This window comes from Macrotis lagotis, chromosome 7, assembly GCF_037893015.1.
Source record: "Macrotis lagotis isolate mMagLag1 chromosome 7, bilby.v1.9.chrom.fasta, whole genome shotgun sequence".
In the NCBI taxonomy this organism is placed as follows: Eukaryota; Metazoa; Chordata; class Mammalia; order Peramelemorphia; family Peramelidae; genus Macrotis; species Macrotis lagotis.
Window position 1 is genome coordinate 27,764,466 of NC_133664.1, and position 23,181 is coordinate 27,787,646.

The 23,181-nt window shown below is 36.4% G+C and overlaps 1 pseudogene; it reads left to right on the forward strand.

Moving 5' to 3' along the window:
• Positions 1–2,110: 2,110 nt before the first annotated feature.
• Positions 2,111–4,457, forward strand: LOC141494016 (V-type proton ATPase subunit C 1 pseudogene; annotated as a pseudogene).
• The last annotated feature ends 18,724 nt before the right edge of the window (positions 4,458–23,181 follow it).

The window sequence follows — 23,181 nt, forward strand, 5'->3', positions numbered from 1 at the left end:
GTCCTTCCCAACCAAGCTGACCTGACTGCTAAGGTTTCAACAAAGGGAAAACATGTGGTCACTGGGATGAATATTTCATTGCTCACTCCCCAGGCACTGGTAGATCAGCGTATACAAATTACATTGATGCCTTGCTGGAGGGAGCCTGCCCAGAGACTTCTAGATAGGAGGGCTTGGCAAGCCACTTGAAATTCTAGTCACCATATGATGTGATTTGAAGACAGCTGGAAGCTTCAAAAGGCATTTGAGGGGCCAAGGAAAAAATAATAACCCATTTCAGGGTCCTTTTTTCTTTCTTTGAAAGAAAATTTGCATGGGAAATACAAGAGGGGGATCCATCTCCTTTGCATGCCTTTCAATCTATATTTTGATCTGAAAACATGACTCCAGTTTTTTTTTAATCTCTCCAGTGCCTTGTCAATCACTTAACCAAAGGATGGTCCATTAACTCATCAATTTCCAAGACTTTCTGCATCACAAAATGAAGAAATGGTTTGTAAAGGGTAGGGGAGAGAGGGGAAGGACATCTCCGTCTGTGGGAATATGGGGGGAAAATTCTCCTTTTTTGGATGGGACTTCCATATGACAGGCAAACCTTGATGTTGAAATGACCCCTCCTTTTTACTGAACACCCCTCCCTTTTCAAGAATATTTCATCATGGAATCTTCCATGCTGGAAACATTCAGACCACATGATTGACCACTGAGGGTAGGGGAGAAAGAGGGGAATCCTCTGGCTACAGCAGAGAGAGAAAACCAACTGAAAATATCTGACTAAGACTCCTCCCCCCCCCCCCCCAAGAATAGTCTCTAGACCTAGTCAGCTTTGGAAAGATGGGACTGGCTTAGCTTTCCTATCCTGATCCTATATTATCTGTTGCTCTGACCTGCCAAATTAATCAACATAAAGAGCTAGTTTGAGCTACTCAATCAACGAAGAATTATTTTCTATTATGTGGTGAGCCCTGGACTAGGGGTTTTGGACAGAGAGATAAAATGAACTAGCCGCTGTGCTGCAGGAGCTCCCAGCCGATGGGTAATAAGTGGGTAGAATGAGGCAAGGTATAAATACATGCAACAATCAGTATAGGTAGCTTATGAATATAGCATAGTTCATAGGCTTATTTAATTGGTAGGCAGATTAATTAAGAGATTAAGTTATTTTTCCAAGGACATAGTCAATATGCAGCAATATGCACAGGTATATAGCTGTGTTTAAAAATCAGCTTTCTCATCCGGCCTCAGACACTTAATAATTACCTAGCTGTGTGGCCTTGGGCAAGTCATTTAACCCCATTTGCCTTGAAAAAAACTAAAAAAATCAACTTTCTTGCTTCTAAATCTATAATAATATATATGTAAAGTAATGGGGGAGAAGAGAGAGGAACATTCACTATTGGGGGAGTCAGAAAAGGTCTCATGTGACATTGGAGATAAGGAAGCTTAGAATTCCAAGGCAGTAGAAATGATCAAGGGGTGAAATCTGGGCATGGGAGTATATATATATATATATATATATATATATATATATATATATATATATATATACAGAGAAATACTATGTGTAATAGCAACAAGTTCAGTTTGACTGAATCAAAATATACATGGAGAGTAAAAATGAAAAATAATGTAAAATGTGAAAAACTTTAGATGAAGAAGAGTCTGTTTTTAATCCCACGTAACCATTGGAGTTCAATGAGCAGGGGAATGATGTCATCAGACCCGCATAAATGTAAAGTGAAAAATGGCAAGTACAGCCAATTTTCAACTAATGCAAATAAAGACTCCCCTAAAGTGGTAGCATTATTCAGATTCACATGGCTTATTTCCATTAAACTGGAACCATGATTATAACTTTGAATAGTATGAATTCAGATGCATTTAACCACTTCGAGGGAGGTCATTCATGCTCAATTAGAAACTCCCTGTGTATACAAAGTGGAAGAGGAGCAGTTATTGGTGATCCTTCTACCAAAAAAGGAGGTATTTGAGCTTTTTCTTGGAGGAAGACCCAGATTCTGCGAAACAGAGGTGGAAAATGGAGAATCATACATATATGAGTAAAGGAAAGAAGGCCAGTCTTGAGAAATAGAGTGAAGGAGGGGAAGCAATGGGTGGAAATGAGACTCGAAAGTTTGCTTCAGCCAAGGTTTTAAAGGACTTGAAAGCAAAAGAGACAGGTTTCTATTTCATTCCAGAAGCAGTAGGGCACCAATGGAGTTTAATGATTAGAGGAATTTGTAACATGATCAGATGTTTAGTTAAAAAGATACACTTTTGCAGAGATGGATGGAAGTGAGAAGAGATGAGGTAAAGAGATCACTTTGGAGACTATTGCAATAATTGAGAAAAGAAGTGATAAAGATCTGTTCTTGTTATAGCTGTTTGAATAAAAAAGATGGGCTAGATTACAAGAGATATGTAGAAGTAACAATGGCAAGGTGGCAGCTAAGTGGTGAAGTGGACAGAGAGTCAGACCTGGAGTCAGGAAGACTCATTTTCATGAATTCAAATTTGGCCTGAGACACTTATTGGCTGTGTGATTCTGGTCAAGTCACTTAACCCTATTTGCCTCATTTCCCTCTTCTGAAAATTGAGTTAGTATAGGATACGGCAAATAACTCCATTATCCTTGCCAAGGAAATTCCAAAACTCTGAAAGGAAACACAAAGAATTGAATAAGAACAAAAATGGCAAATTTGGGCAACTAACTAGATGAATAGGGTAAGAGAGAGAGTGAGGAGTCAAGACTAATGTCAAGGTCACAAACATGGAAGACCCAAAGAACTTCAATGCCTTCAACAGTTTAAGAGGAAAGACATTTGTTCTATTTTGGACATGTTTGTATGTTTATAGGATATCTTAATTGAAATATCCAATAGAGAATTGTTGATGCAGGATTGAAACACAGGGGACAGACTGATTGAGATGACAATTAAACCCATGGGAACTGAGGATATCACCTAAAGAGACAGTATAGAGAAAGACTAAAGGGATGCAATTAGAGCCTTACCAAACATCAAAATTTGGAGAGGTGAGATTTAAATGATGACAGATCAATGGAGGTTCAGAAGGAATGTAAAGAATAGCTAGAAAAAGAACTGGGAGCAAGAAAGGCCATAAAATCCCAGAGAAGAGAAAGGGATCTTCTTTTTTATGCCAGGAAAAGAAGGGGATGTCAACTTGTTAAATGGAAGGAAAGGGGCGTGAAAAATGTTCAACAGATTTGGTAGCTTTGGAGAGAGCAAGTTCAGTCTAGTGAAAAGATCAGAAGTCAGATAATGGTTGAAAAGTGAATGAGAAGACATGTGGGCTTGGGATATGACTCTCATTGGTGTGTATCAGGGTTGAGGATCCCAGGCAGCTGGGAGATACAGGGTTGAGCTACTGAGTCCTTCCAAATTTCCTGCCTCTTTCACTTCTTTTCTATTGCCAAAGTCATTATATCAACCTTGTTTTTGGAAAAATTCTTTAATAAACATGTCTGAGTGCCTCTTATATCAGCTTCAGGGGAGAAAATATGGCAGCAAACATGGGAGAAACTGTGAGTAGCTACCAAAAGTAATAATCTCTCTACTATTTCAAGGTTTAACATTCTTTACTTAAAGATGGACACATTGGTTGCTTTGGTTAAATTAAAAGAAGAATTAGTTAAACTGGATACAGTTGTTGAAAGGGTTAAGAAAGTTGTACAATATATGACTGAGATACTAAAGGGTATAGTAGAAAAAAGTTCAAGAAAATCTGTTGACCAATGGAGTTGAGTTGATTTGGTTTTGTATATATATATATATATACAAAACCAAATCAACTCCATTAGTCTATATATGTATAGATAGATAGATAGATAGATAGATAGATACATAGATAGATATGAAAGAGGGGTCCAATGGGATATGTCAAAGCATCCAGTTAATCAGACTTTGAAAAATATTCCTGAAATAATTGGTAAGACAAATTATCAATAAATTGAAAGTCTGAGCATCTGTGTTTAATAATCTGAAAGACAATATTCATAATTTGGACAGAAAGAATATTAAACCACAATAACTGGGTTAAGCTACATGAAACATTTACTAAAATGGTAGTCCTAAGGTCTACTAATTTTTTTTCCCCCACAGGACAAAAAAATTCCCTTATGCGATGTTATCTTATTTTTAAAAGGAGTATTTTCAGTCTAATAAAGAGGAGATAAAAGCAGTTAAAGAAGAGTTGACCAGGTTCTCCATCAAGAAGAACCAATTTGGACTCCTAGTTTGATGACTGAAAGTGAATTTCAATGAAGTTTTCAAAACATAGATACATATCAAAGCATAGGAGTTTTTGCTCAGTCTGTTTTAAATGATGAGTTGCCATAGAACTTCCAGACAATATTACTGCAACCCAATAAAAAAATCATACAGAAATTTGGAGAATATCGTCTAATTTGTACAAACTTTTGGACATTAATGAAATAGCTATTGGGTAATCTAACAATATTCAAAGCTTAAATTTCAGTTGAGAATATTATATATATATATATATATATACATATGTATATATATATATATATATATATATATATATACTAAGATATTGATTACAATCTGTGGGAATTAAGTAAAAATGGTCCTCAGTACTGACAATCCTATCCTAGTGTTTGTGTAATTGAACAGAAATAGGGTTTAAATATACTTACACTGTCGATGGAGCTAGATGGCTCAGTGGATCGAGTTACAAGCCTGGAGATAAAAAATTTCCCCTTCCTGAGTTCAAATGTAGCTTGAGATACTTACTAGCTATGTGACCCTGGGCAAATGTTTATCTCAGTTTCCTCATCTGTAAAATGAGCCTGAAAAGGAAATGGCAAACCCCTCCAGTATCTGTACCAAGAAAACCCCAAGTGGAGTCACAAAGAGTCAGACACAACTGAAATGACTGAGCTGAGCAATGACAACAATCCAATACTTCTTATTCCCTTTAATTATATGAATTTTCCCTTAGCAGTCCATCTCTTGGCATTTTCTTTCATACATATTTCACTTTGTATTTATGAGGTCTATAAATGTGATCTAAAAATCTGAGTTTATTTATAAACAGAATAGCACATATATTTTTAAAAGTGTCTTCTTCACTGATATAGAGCTATGCTTTCAGTCAATTCATTACTATTATGCACAAAGACATTGTTTACAAGGAAGAAGTATAAACAACTGTACTATTTTGTTGCCTATATTTTGCAACTATAAGTGCTAAATGATTATTGGATTGTGATGTAAAAAAGTGACAATATTTCAGGTATGTGTTTTCTGAATATTTCCAGCAACAATCTGAACACTGCCAACACCCACAGACAAGAATAAAATTACCTGAGAAAAAAAATTAAAAAGTGAGTGAAAGACAGACTAAGCAGGGGAGTGTGCATAGATAGCTTTTTCCTACAAGTTTGACTAAGAAAGGCAGGAGAGATATAAGAAAATAGCTTGAGGACAAGGTGGCATCTAGTGAAGATTTTTCTAAGGATGTGGGAGACTTGGCATATTGGAAAGCATTGGAGAGAAATCAGTAGAAGGAAGGGAGGCTTAATTCACAATCCTATGAAGAAGATCAAAGGAGATGGTTTTAAGGGTATATGCAGAAGGGGTTTCACCTTTTGTCAGACACTAGGGAAAGTGGGAGTGAGTTGCGGATAATATCAGAGGATTTGTGGGCAAAGAGGAAGGAATAAGAGAAAGCACACATTGGATGATGACAATTTTTAAAATAAGGCAAGAGGTTGTATCCTAAGCTGAGAAAGTAGGAAGGAGAAGGCATGGGAGGCTTCAAAAAAGAAGAGAAGGTTTGCAAAAGTTTGTTTTTATGGAGAGTGAAGACTTTGTGTACTGGGGGAGAGGATGCCTCTACTGTCTAAACTTCTTACTACCAATCTCCTGAAAATGAAAAGAGAGAAAACAGAATAGAGAAAGAGAAATGACATAGCAATAGAGAATGTCAATCAAGGACAAGTGTTGCCTGCAAAGAGAGGACAAACATGCTGATCTGGTTGGTTGGTGTTGCCAGAGACCATAAAAGAGCCAGACATGGGCACAGAATAGTTGCAGGTGACAGGAGGAGTGGAGGAGAGGGCAATAGGGATGGGGCAGCCTTGTCCAAAGAATGAGCTCAAAAGTCCATTTAGTTTCTTTAAACCAAGGACAGGATCTTTTACCAGGGTCTTATATAGAGCAAAGCAAGTCCACACCAATTCTGTGCAGGGTGGGGAGAGCATCAGGAATGAAGAGCACCAGAAAATTAGCATGGTGCTAGGCAGGAAGCAATCAGATCAGCTGGACACTCATTAGTGACCAGTTCAAGAATTCTGAGATCAAGGGAGCAGCTAGGTGGTGCAGTGGATAAAGCTCTGGCCCTGGAGTCAGGAGTACCTGGGTTCAAATCCGGTCTCAGACACTTAATAATTATCTAGCTGTGTGGCTTTGGACAAGCTACTTAACCCCATTTGCCTTGCAAAAAAAGCTAAAAAAAAATAGTTCTGAGATCAGAGACAGAAATTAGATAACTATCATGAGTATTGAAGTTGGAGTCAGAGATAACCAAAGCCAGGATCAATTCAATAATTAATTTCAACATAAGCCACTGGGAATTCACAATATAGAAGCAATATGGTTTAGTGGATAAAATGTGGTCTCATAATAAGTCTCTTACTTAGCTGTATGGAAGCACACAAGTCATTTGCTTTCTAAGTCTCAATTTCCTTATATGTAAAATGCAGGGAGTTGGACATCATGACTATAAGGACCCTGCCAACCCCAAAGGTACAGATACTGGTGAAACAGAATCACAGACAAAGCTCTCTTCTCCTAACATCATCTAATGATCATCCTAGCTATACACAGATAAGTAAATATAAAATATAGAAACACAGAATCCTGTCAGGGTCTATGAAAGTCTTGGTAATAAGAGCAATTGAATTGGTTTCTTGGAAGAGAGAGTTTTTGAGCCGAGAGTCTGGGGTTTCTGGAGCTAAGTCAAGGTGGGGGGGGGAGAATATTCTAGGAATGAGGGATAGAGTGGGCCAAAGGCAGGAAGCTGGGATATGGGATATTGGAGACAAGTAACAAGTAAATGGAAAAGGTATTTATCAATAACCTGCCATTTGCTAGTCATAATGCTAAGCACTATGCAAAGATTCTCATTTGACTCACAATAATCATGGGAGAGAAGAGCTATTATGATCTGCATTTTATAATTAAGGAGACTGGGGCAGACAGGGGTTAAGCAACTTGTCCAGGGTTACACAGCTATTAAGTGTCTGACATTGGATGTGAACAGAGATTTTTCTGAGGTCAGGTCCTCCCTATGCTCTTTGGCACCCCCTATGTCGGAAGTGGGAACCATCTGACTTGCAGATCACATAAGGCCCTCAAAATCATTTGGTCTGGTGCTGTCCAGGTGGGATTCAAAATTCAATAACTCTAGGAGTTGTTTATGGATGAATTAATTAAATGTAGTAAATATAGCAGGAAAACTTTTAAGTTGATAATTTTGTGTGATCCCTGAATGAGGTTATAAATATCCAAATAGCCCTCGGCAGAATAAAGGTTCTGAAACCCTAGGTCATGAAGGGAATTAAAATATGATCAATCAGTCTATAAAGATAGGTTAAAAGGAATTTAAAAGCCAAATCCAGGCTTTGGATCCCAGAGGCAATAGGGAGTCACTGAAGCTTCTTGAGAAGAAGATTTCAAATGTAGACATTCTGAATGTCACTTTAACAGGTCAGTGGAGATTAGATTGTAGAGGACAGAAACTGAATTCAATAAGACCAATTAGGAGACTATTACAGTATTCTAGACAAGAGGTGATGAGAACCTGAATGAGTTCAGACCACATGGGGCATAGCATGGCACAAAACAAATGACAAGCATTGAACTGACTCAACCTCTTATTAAATAGGCATCTGGGAACTCACTGCCATGTATAATCATAGGATTAAATGAATTTTCAACTGGCAAACAGCTTGGAGGGTGAAAAATAGACCAGGTAAGGTTTTGATCTGAATTACAGACTGGGACCACTTGATAAATCCTAAAGAAGTCATAACAATATTGGAAAAGGCAAGCTAGGGCCAGAAATATTCAGGAGGCAGGAGTGGTTTGGGGGCACCTGTCAGATTATTTACACTGATAACCACTTCTTTTTCCTGGGTTTAAGAACGGCCCTGATCAATCTATCAAGTGAAAGATTAAAAAAAATGATAGACTAGTTTACCCAGGCTTTCTTTGTGGTGTGTTAGAAAAACAAAACACTGGACTGAAAATCAGAAAATCTAGGTTGGAGTCCTGATTCCAGCACCCCCTACATTTCTGACCTAGAACAAGTCACTTTAATCTATCAATAACCATTTATTAAGCATCTACTATGTGCTAGTAACTATACTAAGCATTTTGCAAATATTATCATTTCATCTTTACAATAATTACCATGAAAATTAGATGCTGTTATTTTTACTGTTTTGCAGCTGAAAAAAATGAAGAACATATTAACATAAGTGTGTGTGTGTGTGTGTGTGTGTGTGTGTGCGCGCGTGCGCGCGTGTATGTATTTCTTAGGACCTCACTTTCCTCATTTCCTTGAAAATTAAGGAATTCTACTAGGTCAAGAATTCTTAACCTGAGATCAAGAAACTAATTTTAAAGTATTGTAATAACTGTATTTCAAAAAATTAGTATCCTTTGTAAGTCTAGGTATTTTATTTTCTGTATTTAAATATGTTAGTCTGAGAAAGAAACCCATGCCTTCACCAGACTGCCAAAGAGATCCATGAAACATCAAAAATAAATGATTAAGAGTCTCTGCCTTAGAGAGTCTCTGAGGTCTTTCGCACATTAAAATCCCAGGATTGACCAGAGATGCGAAAGAGCCAAAGATAAAGTTGACATATAAATCAAAGGAAAGTTTGCTAGTTTTTGTTCATGGAGATGAGAGGTATTTGTGTATCTGTGTGTATGTTTGTGTGCGTGTCTCATTTGGATACTCATGGCCATGCAACACTGAGCAGAATGACTCTATGGCTGCCCCTGGATAGCATATCTGACTCTGTCATCTTAAAACAAGAACAACTAATGAGTCATTCTGAAGAAATTAGTACAAACTAAAGAGTACCAGAGAAAACTATTTGCCTTATAAACCAGTCAACAGAACATCTTCATGGTTCCTTACAGATAGATAAAGACAGCCTGTGGTGTTGAGGACCAGGAAGCTAGCTAATGACCACAGAGGGAAAGCTCTGTTGATTTCTTATTCATGAGTTGGCCCATGATGAGGATTGATGCTATAGATTTCTCATTAAATATCAAATCGCAGCTCTTCCCATCAGGTGAATTAGTTTTGAAGTTATTGATTCTAGGAAAGACCTAACTAAGCTATCATTTGGAAGACTCTAATTTGTAAACAGCCCCTTTCTATTTTAATCAAAGAGTTTCTCAAATGTCTCAAGTTTCTCTCTATGAAACCCTCCCCCAACATCTTTTCTCTAACCTTAAAAGTCATCTTGCAGGTAGGTGTATCTTCCAGAAACACATAAGGTTCACCAAAATTCTCTTTGGACTATAAAATTGGCATTTGGAGAAGGGATAACTATACGACACCCCCTGCTTGGTATGGGGTGCTGAAGTGGAGTTATGGAAACTAGGAATGATTTAACTTAGAGAAAACAACATTGAGTAGAAATGCAAATGAGCTGACATCTGTGTAGATTGAATGGGATGAGTAGCACTGAACAAATCAGTGGTTAGGCATGGGGTGGCCATTTAAATTTCAGATATAAGAGGAAAGAGTCACTGTCTAGAGGGTCTAATCGGTCAAATGCCTAGAACCAAGATTCCCCTTTCTAATTCTACCCCTCTATAAAATAAAGTATTTGCCTTCCCTACTTTCTGCTGTTAAAATCTTTCTCTTCCTCCAAGGTTTAGTTTAGTTATCATCTCCTCCATCAAGTTTTCCTTACCACTCTAGTGGGATTTTTGGTCCAAATTCCCCTTTTTCCATTGTTGCATGCTATCTTGTACCATAGTTAGGTGAGCACATTCCTACATTTCTTCTATTCTGAAACTCCAATCATACTGTAAAGTGCTTAACGACATGGGCATCATAGTTTCCTGTATTTGTGTCCCAACCCCTTGCAAACTTGACATTCTATAGAACTAAACTAAATAAGCACCTCAATAATTCTCAAATCAACAGATAGTGGGTGCCCTTGTGGACACCTTTATCACCCCATTGATTCTTTAACTAATGGCTGCCCTCATTAGGGCTATTAGTTAATCAAAATAATCTTTCTTGTAATTTACATGAACTGATGCTGGATGAAGTGGACAGAACCAGGAGATCATTGCAGACTATAACAGTAATACTATGTGCCGATCAACTATGACAGACTTAGCTCTTCTCAACCACACAGTGAGCAAAGACAATTCTAAAAGATTTATGATGGGAAATGCCATCCACAACCAGAGAAAGAATTATGGAGCCTGAATGCAGTCTATAGCATACTCTTTTCACCTTTAAAATTTGTTGTGCTTTTGTTTTCTCGTGGTTTTTTTCCCTTTGTATGATTCTTAATTTAAAAAATGACTAATATGGAAACAATGTTTAGCATGATTGTTAATGTATACCTATATTAGAGCACTCACTGTCATGGGGAGAGGAAAGGGAAAGGAGGGAAGTGAATTATAATGACTTTTATTCTGTAGAAAACAGGAAAATTGTAAAAGAGGTCTGCTTAGATGTAAATGTGATGTTTTCACCAAGGCTACCAGATTATATATGGAAATTAAAATCTTACCAAAAATAAAGATTGAAAACTATCTTTACATGTTTGGAAAAAACAGAAGAAAACATTAGAAATGATGTTTCTTGTATATTAAAATTTGATATTTTTTCCTGATAATCATTGATGGGGTTTTTAGAATCAATACAGTTAGCAAAATTACTGGTAAGAACCTAACTAATGAGTAAATATCTAAAGAATATCTAAACTATTTGTAATGCAAGCTTGATTTTTCAAAAGCTCCTTTTGTAGAATTCAAAGGAGTCTTATGCAAGTAAATACATATAGACTGTGGTGAGTAGTGTGTTGAAACAGGATTATGAGTTCTCTGTGTTGTAGTCATTTTTAACTTAATCTTCATTCAGGAGGTATGGCTAATCCCATTGGAGGATAACACTCAACACTTGACAGGCTTTTGATAAATAATGTCAATATCATAACATTTAGATTCAAAAAGTCTTTATAGGAATCTTCTAGTTTAGCCACCTCACAATAGAGAGCAAACCAAGACCAACACAGAGAGAAGTCGGGCTCCTACAAGGTCAATAAGCTACTCTCTATGCAAGGACTTGAATCCATGTTTCCCAACCTAGAATTCAATGTTCTTTTTTACTATGCCACATGGCAGTGGAAAACTGAGTATTGATTAGACATAATTGGAAAAGCCTAGGAGCTGGATTCCCTTCTCCAATTCTGTCCCCTATTAAATATTAAATAATTTTATGACTCCTTTATGCCTAAAGTATAAGCCTTCCATAATTCCTCCTATTAAAAATCTTTCTCTTCTCCAAGGTTCAGTTTAGTAATAAAGTTTGAGGTATTTTACAAAGGGTTCCCTTCCCTAAAGCAAAAAAAAAAAAATTACAACAAGATCTGCAGGTTTAAAGAGCTCAATTTAGGGAATCATGTCAAAGACCATACTATGACTCAAAAGGCATTAGTCATATTACTTACACATCATAAAAATCCAAAAATTAAAACAATATTAGGTAGGTTGAGAGGCATAATATCCAGGATGAGAATGCTGATAGTCTAATTTGCTTAGAGCAGATCTGAACCATGGTTGTGACCAATGGAATAACATATTAAGGGGACATTGATAAGCCAGAGAGTACCATGAGGAAGGCATCCTGGATGGTTGAATACTGGATTAGGATCAGGTGGAGGCAGCAAGAATGATGAATCAGGAGAAGAGATTTAGGGAGGACATTTAAGTATTAGAAAGACTTCCCTGAGGAAAAATATGAAGATTTTGAACAAAGTTAAAAGGAGTAATTAATATAAGGTGAAAACAGTAGACATTGGGTGGTTGATGTCAGGAACAAATTCCTAACAATTAAAATTGTCTAAAAGTAGAATTCACAACTTCTGCAGGTAGCTAGTTTCCCTTCAATGAAGGTCAAAGTCAACTGGAGACCAAATGATCCTTTGAAAGAGATATGGTTGATAGAAATCTTGTTTTGGGTATAGATTAGTGTAGATTCCCTCTGACCCTCAACTAGTTCTGCACTTTTATGTGATCTCTACAACTGCTTGTCAGGTATCAGCTTGGATGTTTATTAAGTGTCAAGAAAGTAGGTCTAAGGGACAGCTAGGTGGCACAGTGGATAGAGCACCAGCCCTGGAGTCAGGAGTATCTGAGTTCAAATCTGACCTCAGACACTTAATAATTACCTAGCTGTGTGGCCTTGGGCAAGTCACTTAACCCCATTGCATTGCAAAAAACCTAAAAAATAAAAGTAGCTCCATGTGAAGGTGGTACAGGAACCAGGTAAACTTTTCAGAACCCCATAGACCATAGTAAACCTCTTCCACTATCTCTCAAAATCTGTCTAAATTCATGTTTATTGTTTCATGCTTCAAGGCAGCAAATTTCAGATCACCCATAGATTACATACCTCCTTAAGAGTATTTGATATGATGTTGGACAAAGAGTTCAGATTCCCACTCTGTGTGACCTTGGAAGTATTATAAGCTACAATTTCTTCATAAGGAGAAAGATAAGAGGTTCAATTAGAGGAACCTTAAGGTCCCTTCCAGCTCAAAATCTCTGGCTCAATTGTCTTAATAGACTTCAGGAGTAGGACACTATTCTTTGTTCATAACATTCTAGTAACTAGACTATCAAATGGTTTTGCTTAACCTTTTTTAGTGGAATAAGGTATATGGGATAGGTGAGTGTTGGGGAATAATTATATTGTGAAAAGTTAAATAGATTTTTAAAAGTTCCTCAAAGAAATTTCTTGGGAAGCAGAATGAGATTTCAAAGGAGACCCTGCTCCTCTCAATCTTCCTTTAGAATAACAATAAAGACGCTAAGTGGAACAACTGCAAACAATCCCTTAAAGAACTACATTTAGAGAGGATTTGGAGAAAAAGAGAATGATAACCACACCTCACAAAACGTAATACATTAAATTCCAGGTAGATCAATGGTTCCAATGTGACAAGGACAGTCATTTGCCCCATTGGGGGTCACTTATATAGTTTCAGGGTCAACAGAGTTTATTGGATAAAATCCACTTTCTAGCCATGGTCAGACATTAGGATCCTATGAGTTCTGTTCTAGAAAGAGGAGATCAATGTCCACACAAATATAAATTCAAAAATGATAAGCTCAAAAAGGGTATAATTTAAACTTAAAACGTTGTACTCTAAGCAAACTAGGGAAGCATGGAAAAAATTATGTAGATATTTGAAAAATTAATGACCAAACAAGAGAGGTGAAAGGTCATGGGAAGTAAAATGGATAATTTTAAATACATTAAATTATAAAGTTTTCACACAACCAAAACCAATGCAGTCAAAGTTAGAAGAAAATCAGAAAACTGTGGAAAGTTTTACAGCAAGTTTCTCTGATGAAAGTCTTATTTCTCAAATATACAGAGAATTGAATAAATTTATAAAATAAGTCATTCCCCAAATGATAGTCAAAGGATACAAGCAAGCAATGTTTAAAAATAAATCAAAGCTATCAATAATCATATGAAAAATACTCTAAATCACAAAAATTAGAAAAATTAAAATTAAAATCAGTCTGAGATCCCATCTCACCTCCATCAGATTAGCTAAGATGATAGAAAAGGGAAATGCCAAATACAAAAAGAGATGTGAAAAATAAATACAACAATGCTTTGTTAGTGAAGCTGTGAACAAGTTCAACCATTATAGAAAACAGTTTAGAACTATGTTCAAAGGACTACCCTTTGCATACACCAAAGAGATCAAAGTAAAAAAGAACATTACTAATATATTGAAAAAATATTTATAGGACCTCTTTGTGAAGGCAAAGAATTGGACATTGAGGGGAAAAGTCAAACAAGTTGTGGTACATGAATATAATGGAATACTATTATTCTATAAGAAATGATGAGCACGTGAATTTCATAAAAAACCTGGCAAGACATATAAAGTGATGAAAAGTGCAGTAAACAGAAACAAAAGAACATTATACACAGTAGCAAGAATATTGAAAAGAATCAATTGTGAATGACTTAGCTACTCTGATAAATACAATGGTCTTTAACAATTCCAGAAAACTCATAATGAAAGATGCTATCCAGTTACAGAGAACTGATGAAGTCTGAGCACAGACTGAAGCATATTTTTTCACCTTGTTATGTTTCTTGCTTTTATTCTTCTATGACTTGACTAAGGTGAAAATTACTTTCATGACTTCAACTGTATACTGTTTACTTCTTACTTTGTCAATGAGTGGGGAAGAGGCCAACTGAAGGAGAAAGTTCAGAACTGAAAATAAAAATTTTAATTAATAAATTTTAAAAAAGAAAAGAGAGACTCTATTTGTCAGAACTTACCAATTCAAGGAAGGAGAAAGAAGAAAGAGAGGGAAAAGAGAATCCCTTATTCTGGTGATAAAGTAGACCGAGAATCATGGTCTGACCTCTGGCTTTTGGGAGCATGATGAAGAAAGTAGAGGAAGAGGCAAGAAGACAGTGTAACATGGTCTGAAAAGCAGATTATAGTAATAAAAATATATTCAGCACAAAAAGACTCCTGAGATAGTGAAAAGATGGAAAACCAAGAGATGACCCTATAGGGAGACAGTTGGAAGTCCCAAGGGTTTTAGAGCTTTCCCCGCAGATAATGAAATTATTGTTTTGACAAATAGTCTAATGATTATTTTCTAATCTTGGTAGGTATAGGAGACTATACCCATATGTATATTGGAGTGTGGAGGATGTTGATCTGATAATGATTCTGTCTCCTTTTACCTTTCTACCTTTTATTAATTAATTTACTATTTGATTTATGGTTTCTAGATGGATTGTGAATATAAAATACAATGATGAAGATTTGAGTCATAATTTATTTAATTGCAATTACTAAAAACACTCTATATGCACCAAAACAATGAAGCATTCTATACTTTTCCTATATATACTTTTAATGATGAAAATTATAAAACAATGAGCTATCAATTGCATCTATGGAGAATAGATGTATTTTTTGCATAGTCAACAAAGAGAACATAAAAAACTGGATTTGATTATATAAAATCTTTCTTTTTAAATAACACAAAGTAATATATCTAGAATTGGAGCCTATAATCATCTCTGAGATTTCATTGGTATAAGGAACTCCATCATGAGGAAACTCCTCCCATCCAAATCAAATTGATACCTTCTCCATAGCGTAAAGTATTAGAGAGCAGCCTAGAACTCTAATTGTTTAAGTGACTTGCCCAGGTCCATATAATCAGTATCCATCATAACCAGATCTTCTATCACTACCCAATGATGTGTCTTGAATTCAGAGTACAAAGAGAAAAAAGCTTGACAAAAAGATGGGGAAAAACCTTTATCATTGTTGTTGCTGATAAAAAGAAATCTTTTTTCTGAAAGTTACAAGGAATTATCCCAAATTTATCAATGCACCAAGTTTGAATAACTAAAAGAAATGAGCAAGTAGTTCTGAAAAGGAAAAAATAAATTACCAGTAACCACTCCAAAAATGGTTCAAATTAATAATTATAGAAGTGCAAATTTAATTCTCTTTCAGATGGCACTTACATTCATTTCATTGGTAAACATTCATTTAATTGGTAAGGAATAAAATTCAATGTTTGCAGAGCTCTGAAGAAACAAGTACTCACTCTCATGTTGCTGATGGAGATGTGAATTGGTGCAATCATCTTGGAGCACTCTATGACAATATTCAAGAAAAGCCAGAAAAATAATACTGCCATTTGACCTAGAGATCCCACTCCTAAGAGCTGTAGCTATTACTGAAAGGGAGAAAATGTTACCTATATAAAATATTCATAGTGGCATTATCTAATGACAAAAATAAGAATAACAAACCACCGTAAAACAACCTACTTGCTAAATGTTTGGAGAATAACTAAGTTGTAATAGAAATATGTAAATATTTGGCATATTCATTCATACAAGGAACATTAAATTAATAACCTTAACTGTCAAATCAACTAAGATAACAAGATAATGTGGTGGATCGAACCCTGGATCTAGGATCCTGAGTGTGAATCCTTCTCTTAATAGACACTAGCTATGTCATCCTAGACAAGTCACTTAACATTTTGGAGCCCTCAATTTCCTCATCTGTAAAATGAGGAATTTAATAGTACCTATGGATTGTTGTGAGAATTAAAGGAGAAATGAAAAGTTCTCTGCAAGTCATTATAGGTATTATTATGTCATTCTGTTGTGATACAGAAGAAGAAAAAAACAGTCTTGACTCTCCAAGAGTTTATATTCTATTATATTCTATTAGGGGATGCAAACATATATAATGTTAGTGATACAAAAACCTATAAGCATGCTGAGAGACCCCTGATCCAATTCTCTACTTAGAATAACTTGAAGGAAGATGTTTCCAGGAGAATCATAATGATAAATGGTGGATTCCCATTTTATAGTTGTGTAAACTGAGGTACACAGAGATTAAGTATTAATATCCCAGAGCTAATAAATGTCTATATTCATATTTAATTTCAGATCTTCCAGACTAAACCCAGTGCTTTATCTTCTGCTATCTAGTTCCCTTTCCCAGAAAGGAAAACAGATAAACCATCCACAATAACAAAAGAATTTTATGACAAATAGATTCAGGGTGATTCAGGTGGAAATCAGTGGCCCATAATCTCTATTTGGTGACCTTGGAGTACTACTACATTGATGTACAGACTTGGGTAGAGATGATGGAAACAGTCCCAGTTTGGTGGTGTGCTAGGCTCTGATAGGCAAGTAAACTCAGGTTTCCCATACCAAGTAATCCATCTTCTGGGGGGGGGTAGATATGAGGATTTTATTATACCCCTTGGGTCAGGAAAATGGAAAAGAACCAGAAAATGGTTCTGTGCCAACCGATTAATATATGCTAACTACTAAGGACTGAAATAATAGATAGGCAGGGAATATGACTAAGATTAAGAGAAGAAAAGAAACCTGCCTTATCAGGAAGGATGCACCCCTGAGAAATAAATAAAACCAATCTGAGACAAGAAACCTGAAGTTGCATCTTAGGAGGCACCTCAGATCTTTCCTAATCTAATTCTTAGCGCTCTCTCTCTCTCTCTCTCTCTCTCTCTCTCTCTCTCTCTCTCTCTCTCTCTCTCTCTCTCTCAAAATTACTTTCAATGAGTTTTTATGTAGGCAGCTGGGAACCTTAGTGGATGCAGCAATGGAGCATTTCACCTGGGGTCAAGAAGACCCAAGTATAAACTCAGACACTAAAAGTAGCTGTGTGACTAGTTGGAGAAGTCATTTCATCTCTGTTTGTCTCAGTTTCCTCAACTGTAAAATGAAAACAATAATAGTACCTATCACCCGGGGATGTTGTAAGAATAAAATGAGGCAATAATCATGAAGTGTTTCCACAAACTTCAAAGCATGTGAATTAAATTGTTATTATGATTATCATATTCTTTAGCTACTTATCTACTTACCTGTTTTGTCTTAGAACTTCTTTCATCTTTTATTTTAATACACTTGGGGCCAATGCAAGAAGAAGTGTGACCGCTGTCATGTAAACCTCTATTGTGGGAGTCTACCCTTTCCCCAAAAAACAGAGAAAAAAATGGCCCTATTTTCATTTTTTATTTCTCTTTTGTTCAGGACTAATAATTTCATAAATGCTGGGAACTCCTAATGATGTGCTTCCATGTATACAGATCTACAATCCAATTTAATGCGTGTTAACAGTATAGCAGGTATTGTGCTATTTATATCTAATGCTTTGTTTCTATAAGCATCTTATACTGCTAAAGAGTGGTCCAGTGGTTAAGTGACTTGTCCAAGGTCATATTGCTTTTAAATTTTACAGACAAGACAGGAACTCAGGTTTGTATTTATTTCAGCCCTCTATCTAACTTGCCATGATGCCACTCATCTTTGTGAATTATTTTTAAAGATCTCAGATGAAAGGAGCCCTTGTAAATGGGTCCAGCAAAATAGAGATTTTTTTAGCTAGAGAGTAAATAAGCAAACTGCCTGGCCATTTGTTAGGCAGGGAAATAGAAAATTGTTGAAAATACAAAAACAAGACCAGTCCAAGTTCTGTAGCAACTCTCCTCCTGCTCTCAAGGAATTTATATTTAGAATATAGAATAAAGGGAGTAAAGCATATATACTCCATAGGGAAAAAGCATTAACAACTGGGAAAATCCAGGTAGCAAGGACACAAGACTGAGTTGAATCTTGAGGGATCCCAAGAAGTGAAATCAAGACAGGAATAGATGGCAGGCCAATCAATTTGGAATGGTTAGTGCGAGATGGGCAATAATATAGTATGTGGGGGCCACATTGTACAGGGTTTGAAATTCCAACCTCAGTAGATTGCATTTTATCCTCAGTGTAATTAGGAGCCCCTGAAGATTTTTGAGTGAGAGTAGTCATTTTGTGATTGGGCAAAGCAGAAAGAGTATCAACTTCGCAATTTCCTACCCAAGAGACCCCCAGTTTTCTCTCGAGGATTATATCAGATGATTAAACTCCTTATAAAGGAATAGCAACAAAAAATGGACAATCCAAGAAAATTTCCACCTGACATAGATATTACTGTATAATCTGGTAGCCTTGGTGAAAACACAACACATTTACATCTAAGCAGACCTCTTTTACAATTTTCCTGGTTTCTGCAGAATAAAAGTCATTATAATTCACTCAGCTTCTCAAGCCGCCAGTTTTCATCCTCTCCTTCCTCAGTTTCCAGGGTCCTCTTTGGGCAACCAGTGGCCTATTCTGATTTCCTTCTTATCTAATGGGACTTATTAAGTATCTTTAATAAATATATAGACCAACATTAAGAAAGATGAAAGTTCTTGCTAAAATATATACAGCTGGGACATCTAGGTGGTTCAGTGGATAAAGCACGGGCCCTGGAGTCAGGAGTACCTGGGTTCAAATCTGGTCTCAGACACTTAATAATTACCTAGCTGTGTGGCCTTGGGCGAGCCACTTAACCCCATTTGCCTTGCAAAAAAAGCATAAAAAGTATTTAAAAAGTATAAAATATATACAGCTTAAGCAACCAATTAACTAAATAAAGTCAAAGACAACATCAACAAACCAAATAATTCAATCAAATTGCCCAAACAGCTCATTGGAAGACTACTTTTCAGGCAGTTCTGTGATACAAAGCTTGATCTAAAGAAATGCATTGAATTTCTGGATGCAGTGGCAGAATTTGAGGTGGCATCTGATGAAAAATCGAAGAGAAACTGCTCTGATGGTTTTAAACACTTATTTCAACAAGGGGCCTGCTGCCCGTTTACCAGAAATACCTCAAGATATAGTGCAAGAATGTAAAGAGAGATTGGCCATTGAAAAAGATTATAACAGTCTCTGCGACAAACAGTCTATTGGAAGACTACTTTTCAGGCAGTTCTGTGATACAAAGCTTGATCTAAAGAAATGCATTGAATTTCTGGATGCAGTGGCAGAATTTGAGGTGGCTTCTGATGAAAATCGAAGAGAAACTGCTCTGATGGTTCAATCAAATTGCCAAATTTCAATCACAGCAATTTTATAGCATTGTAGATATAAAATTTTTTATACTCATCTACAATTCACTCTCCTTCAGTTGTTCCTCCATTATGAAGGAAATGCAGTTAGCCACTAATATTTTTGGCTTTCTGATTTTCTCTATTTCAAATTTTGCTGCTTTGGAACTTATTCTTTTCTATGTTACCTCCTGTCTTTCATTTCCAAGAAATGTAGTTAAAAGAACTGGGTTTGAAACCTGCCTCTGCTACTAACTTCCTGCTAACTTTAGGTAAGTTATTTAATTTCCATGAACCTGAGTTTCTTTATCTGTAAATTAAGAGGTTTAGATTAGATGACCTTAACTGGCTCTTTCACCTCTAAATATAGGCTCCCAAATTGAATTCCGTTTTCTCTTTTCAATAAAATTTAAGTTTCTTGAAGGTAGAGACAATTTCTTTTTTGGTTTTCAATGTCAATGTTTAGTACAAAGCCCCTCTAATTGTAAGCAGTTGACTAATGTTTGTTAAATTGAAATGAAATGAATTCCCACCTGAGCCAGATGTCCACAATTTCATTTCTCAAGTTTCTGGAAAATCCCAGATCAGTCCAAGCTCTAGACTAACTCTCCTCAGATAATGCCCTGCTTCCTCTTGACTGGTTTCTTCATTATAATTTCTATCTTCTTTTCTTTTTCTTTTCTCTTAGATATTAGATTTAGTGATTGAAACCATTCAATATCCTCTCTCTGTTAGGAAATGATTCTTTGCAGCCACCCTGTCAACATTTATTGAATAACTATTTAGATGTGAAATTGCTGTCTGACATCTATCCCAGATGAGTATCTTCCTGTTTCCAACACTACTTTTAACAATTGAAGTCAGAATTTAAGGAGCAGGCTCCATTGATATCTGTACACAAATAATCAAATTTGTTGTGATTGAAAGAGTCCATAATCTTGTTGCCTGGTTGAAACAGACTCACACAAAATGGTCCAATATTTCCAAGTCTACAAAATATCCAAAGTGAATAATTTCAACCCAGTTTTGTCACTGCAGCATGATATGGTGGGTAAATGTTTTGAAGTCAGGAAATCCAAAGTCAGATTCTTTCTCTGTCATTAAGTAATTAGGCAACTATAAATAGCTTAACTTCTCTGAGTTTCAGTCTTCAAACATAAAATCTGCAAAGAAGCCAGGGTATCGATCTCATAAGGTCATTGTTAATCTCAAATGAAATAATGTGCAAAATGTAGCAACCCTTCAAAAGAGCTGTGTAAAAGTTGGCTGTGAGGAAGCCGCCTTATCCTTCCAGCTCCTGGAGAGTCTGAGGTTGATGAACTATTGAGGTCAGATTTATTTGACCTTTGACAGGCTAAAGTCAAATAGAAGTTTGTATTAAATCTGCCACCAAGGTTGTGAACCTTTGGAAGAGGAAGGGGCAAATGAAACAGGTTAAAACTTTCATGCCAATCAGCAGTGAGATTTAGTCCATAAATGACTCCATCCATCCACCTTCAGCCTGGATAAGAAAGGAGACATAATCTTAATAGACAGATGTGGGAGGATGCTATAGAGACAAACAGATAAATAGACAGATAGACTAGATGACAGATGATAGACAAATGATGGATGGACAGACAGACACAAAATGAATAGGAGAAGAATAGGGATAGGAACTGGATTCATGATTTCATTGAGGGGTGGAAAAACTCTAATTAAAGAAATGCCCTCTATCAATACAGGGGAGAAAAAACGTAGTCTAGTAGGCTAATGAAGGCTATTGGAAGAGTTCAGGCTAATAGTAATGAGAAGGGCGGTGGTGATAAGGGACAGAGAAGGCCAGAGATCCATATTTCATTCTCAGCTGGTTTTATTCATTTCACTTGTCTTTGAAGAAGCAAATTCTATTAGGGCCTTTGGGGAGCCAAATACTCTGTGCAAATGTTCTCTCCAGGAATCCAAATGAATGATCTAGGTAAATTCAATTGTACAGATGTGGCCTTGGAAGAGGGTGTGACATGAGCAGACCTCAGTCCTTGAGGATCATAAGCCTCCTGTAGGAATAGGTTAGGGGACCTTGAATGCATCATAAACCACAAATCCTCTTTGCCCCTAGATAAGAGAGGAAGCAAGGACCTGGCTACTCATGTGGCTAAGCTGTAAGAATACCTGGTATTTACCAAGAGATAGTATGGTATAGTGGAAAGAGAGTTGGTTCTGAAGTCAGGAAAACCTGGGTCCAAATCTTGACTCTGATGTGTATTGGCTGTGTGATATTGGGCAAATAATTTAGCCTATTGGTGTTGCAGGATTCCTTGCCCTTCCTTCAAAAAAGAAGTCAAACATCACCATCTGTGATTTCCCTCTAGACAATAATGGCCTTTCTGCTTGCCTTTCATGTCAATTAGCTCTTTACTTATATAACTTTAATAAATTTATCATGTTATTTTATATTATGATTTCTTCATATGTCATGGTTAGTAGCTGATATGCTTCATAAGGACAGTAACTGGGTATTAGCTAAATTTTTTTATCTCATCTAAACTTGAATTGCTACCAAACTTCAATCATGAGGCCGAAATATGTAGTAGAAAGAGTACAGAACTAGAAGGCAGAAAATCAGCTCTCCCCACAATCAACTGTGATCACAGGCAAATAGTTTTATGGGATCATACATGAAGACAGAGCCCAGAGGACCTCAAGTTCAAAGCCCAAGTTTTTGAATCTTTCTGTGTTACACATCTAGAACATGTTTGATTCCAACCATTTCTTATTTCAACTCTAGTATTCTTTCCACTGCACCAATGATCTCCAAATTCCCTTCCAATTCCAACCATCTATGATTTGGATTTGGGTACATTTAGGCATCACTGGGGAGAATAAGGAGAGATATCTAGTGTTTGAATCTATTTCCCCTCCCAAACAGGAAAGGGGTAAGAAGACAATCCACTTATGCCCTTTTAAATTAAGGGGCCTAGGGGCAGCTAGGTGGCACAGTGGATAGAGCACCGGCCCTGGAGTCAGGAGTACCTGAGTTCAAATCCGGCCTCAGACACTTAATTATTACCCAGCTGTGTGGCCTTGGGCAAGCCACTTAACCTCATTTGCCTTGCAAAAACCTAAAAAAAATTGAAAATAAAAATAAAAATAAATTAAGGGGTCTAGACTTGTTATCTCAGTAGCTATTCATTGTGCTCTTCCTCTCCTGTCCCTATCTATCTAGAGTTGGGAATGGATATTTAATCAGCCACAGTTCATTCTATCAATAGGTTCATTAATGTTCAAAAGCAATGGCTCCAAATCCACACAGAAGTTTGTAATTCAAAGGGTTATTAATAAAATACAAAATAAATTAATATTGTTCATGTAACCTTTATCCAATGGGCAGAAACTGGGATCTCCTTCCTAA